This window comes from Tupaia chinensis, unplaced genomic scaffold (genome assembly GCF_000334495.1).
Source record: "Tupaia chinensis unplaced genomic scaffold, TupChi_1.0 Scaffold144255_1, whole genome shotgun sequence".
NCBI lineage: Eukaryota > Metazoa > Chordata > Mammalia > Scandentia > Tupaiidae > Tupaia > Tupaia belangeri.
This window is the reverse complement of record NW_006204113.1, coordinates 1397777-1403803: the sequence shown is the minus strand read 5'-3', so window position 1 is coordinate 1403803 and position 6027 is coordinate 1397777.

The following is a 6027-nucleotide window of genomic DNA, read 5'->3' as shown; positions in this document are numbered from 1 at the left end:
ATGCACACGCACTCGGCGTGAGTTTAAGCCACCGGGTCTGGGACTCGAACTGTGGTTGGCTACATGGGAGTCCAGAGACATAGTAATTACGCTAACTGCTTGTCCCTATTTATTTATTTTAAGTAGACCAGAGAGGGACAGAGTGAGAGAGGAGAGAGAGAGAGAGAGAGAGAGAGAGAGAGAGAGAGAGAAGGGAGATGAGAAAGCAAGCACCAGGTCCAGGACTCGAACCATGGTCAGAAATGTGGGAGTCCAGCACCCTTAACCACCACACGACCTGCTGGCCCCCCAATTTCTCTGCTTCTATCCACTCCACAGAAGCTGCTTTCCTGAAGTAGCTTTTGCTGAGGTCTTTAAGGACATTTATAAAGAATTGTGTTTTGCAGGGTCAGCAATTGGTGTGGTGGTTAAGGCACTGGACTCCCGCATGAACAGCTGTGGTTTGTGTCCTGGACCTAGTGGCTTGCTCCCCTACCCCCAAGCACACATGCCTTGTAGCAAATTTAAATAATAATAATAAATAAAATTAGAAAAATATATTTTTTTGCTATAGGGCACATGTGTTTGCTGGAGACAAAGAGGAAGTGAGAAAATCCCCTCCAGTGGGGGTGGCCACACTGCAGTCCCTTCTCCTCCATTCTCTTGGGATTTTGGGCATCTATGTACATGTGCCCAGTATGTTTTTCTTTTTCTTTTTTAAATAATTGTTTATTTTTATTTATTCGTTCCTTTTTCTTAAGAGATTTTATAATCTTTTTTAAAAATAATTATTTTTAAATTTAACTTTATTTATCTATTTATTTTAATTTGACCAGAGAGGGACAGAATGAGAGCAAGAGACAGAATGTGAGAAAGCAAGCTGCCAGTTGGTCCTGTGGGAGTCCAGTGCCCTTAACCACCACGCCACCTGCTGGCCCGCCCACCATGTTTTTCAAGCCACTGGGTCCAGGACTTAGACTGTGGCTGAGCACAGTCGCACGTAGCCCTAGTTGGTATTCAACACCAGCCTGATGCTCCTTGTACCACACCAGGCAGCCTGGGAGAGCCACCACTGCCTCCATGTGGGCTCCACCACCAGAACATGGCTCAATGTTCTGCAGCACTCAACTGCCTTAACCACAACGCCACCTGCTGGCCCATTCAAGGACATTTTTATTTCCTTTTGGTCTCAGACATTTGCCAACCTCCTTATTGGAAACCCATCTTATGATTTCCATGACATCTTTTTTATTAATTAATTAATTAATTATTTTTTCACATGAGTTTTGCCAGAGAAAGTGAGAGAGAGGGAGAGTGAGAAAGCAAGCTGCCAGGTCCAGGACTTGAACCCTGGTCAGCCATGTGGGAATTCCAGCGCCTTAACCACCACACCACCAGCTAGCCCTATCTTTTCTTCTTTTAAAAGAATTATTTAATTTTATTTGTAATAATAATTATTATCATTATTTTTTAAAATAATTATTTTATTTAACTTTATTATTATCATTATTATTTTCCAGTTTGATCAGAGTGAGACAGAGAGAGAGAGAGGAAGTGAGAAAGCAAGCCACCAGGTCCGAGACTTGAACCGTGGCCAGTCATGTGGGAGTCCAGCGCCTTTAACCCCCATGCCACTTGCCGGCCCCAATTATTATTGTTTTTCAAGAGCTTTTTGTCTTAGGGTGCATGCGCTCACTGGGAAGAGAGAGACAGACAGTGAAAGTGAGAATTAGCCCCCCGGGGGATGGCCACAGCACAATTCCTTCTCCATTCCTCTCTCTGGATCTTGGGTACACACACACACACGCCCGGCATGATTTTCAAGGCAACAGGTCTGAGACTCAAACCACAGTTGGCCATGTGGGGGAGTCTAGTGATGTAACCGCTATGCCATCTGCTGACCCCTCATTATTATTTTTTTAAAATTTACTATGGGGTACATGCACTCACAAGAGAGAGACACAGAGAGAGCAAGAGAGAGAGAGAGAGAGAAAGTGAGAAAGCAAGCCTCCAGGTCTGGGACTCGAACCATGGTGGGCTATGTGGGAATCTAGCATCCCAACCACCATGTCACCTGTTATTTCCTCCATAACACCTTTATCTTCTTTGTTTTCTTTCTTTTTCCTTTTTTTTTTTTTTTTTTTACTTTTTTCCCTCTTTAAAATTTTTCGGTCTTCAAAATTCGGTTTGCCTTTGGCTCCTCTTCCTTTGCCATGCTTTAAGTATTGGTGCTTCTCTTCCTGTGCCCCAATTCCATCTTGGCCCTCCCCCTCAACTCCTTCCCACAGCCTCTTTTCCCTCTTCATAGCCCAAATCGCTCCTCCTCTCATTGCTCTTAGTTGCCATCGGATTTCTTCCATCTTTGTATCCTATCCTCATTTTTAGAGTAGTCTGACACAAAGAAAATCTCAGTAGATGTTGGTGAAGGGATGAGTAAGCTTGCACAGGTACACGTTTGTGTGTGGTATCACTTAGGAAGCTTTTGGTTAAAAGTTACAGAAATAAAGGCTGGCATGTAGCATGGTGGCTAAAGTACTGGACTCCCACATGGTCAGCCATGGTTCTAGTCCTGGACCTGGCACTTGCTTTCTCTCTCTCTCATCAAATTAAAATAATAATAATAAATAAAATAAAAAATTTTTCCAAAAAAAGTTATGTAGGGGTCAGCAGATTGTATAGCAGTTATGTTGTTGGACTCCTACATGGCCAGCCATGGTTCAAGTCCTACACCCAGTGGCCTGAAACTCACACCAGGTGCATGTGCGTGGATACCCAAAATCCCAAGAAGAGAAGGGATTGTGGCATGACCATCCCTCCTGGGGGGTGATTTCTCGCTTTCTGTCTCTCTGTCTCTCCAATAAAAGCATGTGCCCTATAGTAAAAATCTATGTCTAAAAAAAAGTTACAGAAATAGCCTGCAGTTAGCGTAATGGCTATGTCACTGGACTCCTACGTAGTCGACCGTGGTTTGTGTCCCAGATCCGGTGGCTTAAAACTCACGCTGGGCGCGTGTGCGTGCGTGCCCAAGAGCCCGAGAGGAGAGTGGAGGAGAAGGGATTGTGGCATGACCATCCCTCCTGGGGGGTGATTTCTCGCTTTCTGTCTCTCTGTCTCTCTCTCTCTCTGTCTGGCGAGCGCATGCGCTCTATAGTAAAAACCTCTCAAAAAAAAAAAAAGCCGTGGCTATCAAGCATAGACATGAAATTAATTAAAAGAACGTACGTGGCACTGGAGATGGTGACACACACCTGTGGTCTCAGCTTGGAGGCTGAGGCAGGAGGGTCACAGCATGGTGAGAACCTGTCTAAAAAAGAAGAAAAAAGGAAAGGAAAGAAAAAGAACATAGGGGGTGTCACAGAATCTATAAAAAGAAGAACAGGCTTGGAAAATACACAGGGGGCCAGCAAGTTGTATGGAGGTTAAGGCGGCCAGATACAACATGGCCTACAGCATTGTTCTAATTCTGGACTTGGGGGCTTGAAAATTGTGCCAGGTGTGTGTGCTCAAAATTTTGAGAGAATAGAGGAGAAAGGATTCCATTGTGGTTATCTCCCTGGGGTGTGCTTTCTTACTTTCCTTCTTTCTCTCTGGTAAGCACACATGCTTTATATAAAACTTAAAGAAAAAAAAGAAAGAAAAAGAAAAGAAAATGAGTAGAAAGCAAGACACACTCTGAAAATCAAGAATCAGGAAGTACAACTGTTTTAGTAGCAGGAACTATCCATCCAGGATAACACAGTCCTTGGTTGTCCCGACCCGGGGGACAGTCGAACAGGTTTCCTGAGGGAAGGAGTAAGAGACGGGACGAAAGACGCAGTGTTACAACTCTTCAGGGTCGTCCATTTATTGTGGGCAGCATGGAGACGACGCAGTGTCACAACTCTTCAGGGTCGTCCAGAGAGGACGCAGTGTCACAGCTCTTCAGGATAATCTGGAGACAACATGGTGACATGGGTCTTCAGGGTAGTTGGCGAATGTGGACCAGGGATCATGGTTATATACATGCTGGTGGGCAGTGATTGGTTGAATGAAGGATTGTAAAAGGTGGGTTATGATTGGTTGCTTTTGTGGACCAATCATGAGATGATGGATATGCAAATCTGAGGGATTCTAAGCTCACCGATTTGCTATGGGAAGTGGCCAATCTGAGTATGGTTTTGAAGGTGAGGTTTTGAAAGGGAGGCAATCATGGCCTTTATGGGAAGTGACTAATCAGAGTATGGTTTTGAAGGTGAGGTTTTGAAGGGGAGTCAATCATGGCCTTTGTCATTGTGTAATTGCTCTCTGAGAAACCGGAGATATTCGCTGGTGCGCAGCCTCCCACACGGTCTACATGGCTTAGTCACTGCATTGGAGGATAGCACCTGTCAAGAATAAATTTGGACTATCCTTCATCTCTGCATCTCTTGTTCAAGAGCCAAAGCCCTTGGAGACTGCACCTAGTGGCTAAGCCAGTGCCCTCACTTACCCTGGCTGTCAGGGTCATGGTTTTCCATTTAGACTGTACCCAAAGGAAGAGTCCCTTAAATAAGAGGGGCAGAGTTCAATGCTGGATAACCAAACCACTATGACATGGGCCCTTTCTTATCCTCATTTTCTGGATGAGAAAGGTCCAGAGAGCTCAAGTAATTGTCCAAACTCCACAGCTAGTAGGTAGCAGATCTGATGCTACAGTTTGGGTCTCCCCAAAATTCCTGTGTTGAGTCATTGTAAAAGGATTAAGAGGGTGGAAATTTGGTCCAAGATTTGTTCCCGAGGTTATTAAAGGTCATTAGGGTGAGGCTGCAGTGATTAAATTCTGGTGCATTTATAAGAAGGGAATGAGACCAGAACAGAGAGACTTTATGCTCTTATTCTCACAATGTAATTGGCATTCTACAAGATGCCCATCAGATATGGCTCCTGGGTCTTGGACCTCCAAACTGTGAGCTGAATATACACTTGGGGTTTTGTTATTTAATCTTTTTTTAAATTAATTTATTCATTCATTTATTTTAATTTGACCAGAGCGAGACAGAGAGAGAGAGAGGGAGAGAAAGTGGGAAAGCAAGCCACCAGGTCCAGGACTTGAACCTTGGTTGGTCATGTGGGAGTGTCCAGCACCTTAACCACCACGCCACCTGCTGGTCTCCCACATTTTGTTTTTTTTTTAAGAGAGATTTTCTTGCTATAGGTGTGTGCCCTTGCCAGACAGACAGAGAGACAGAAGGCGAGAAATCACCCAGGGGGATTGACCACGTTGCAATGCCTTCTCCTCCATTCTCCTGGGATCTTGGGCATGCATGCACACGTACACACACACCAGGCATGAGTTTCAAACTGCCTGGTCCGGGACTCAAACTATGGTTGGTCATGTAGGAGTCCAGCAACATAACCACTATGCCATCTGCTGGTCCCACTTTTATTTTCTTCTTCTTCTTTTTTTTAAATAAATCTTCCAGGGGTTAGCAGGTGGCATGGTTATTAAGGTGCTGGACTCCCATATGGTCGACTGCAGTTTGAGTCCTGGACCTGGTGGCTTGCTTTCTGGCTTTCTCTCTTTAGTCAAGTTTAAAAATAATAAATAAATGACTACATAATTTTTTTTTTTTTAAATCTTCCAGTCTCAAGTATTTATTAGCACCACAATAGCAGATTAAGATACTTGGGATTCACTCCTATAGTGTTCTGGAGGTTGCTCTTAGTAAGCACATGGCCTTCTAGACCTACTCTAGTCTGAATCGTACTGAATCTGTTTTCTGATATAGGTTGATATAGGTGTGGGCAGCATATTGTGTAGTCTTACCCTTTACCCTCCCTCTCTTTTTTCTTTTCTTAAAATTTTTTTTTATGAGGGAACCAGCAGTTAGCGTAATGGCTATGTCGCTGGACTCCCACGTAGTCCACCGCGGTTCGTGTCCCGGACCCGGTGGCTTAAAACTCACGCCGGGCGCGTGTGCGTGCGTGCCCAAGATCCCGAGAGGAGAACGGAGGAGAAGGGATTGCGGCGTGACCATCCCCCCTGTGGGGTGATTTCTCGCTTTCTGTCTCTATGTCTCTGTCTGTCTG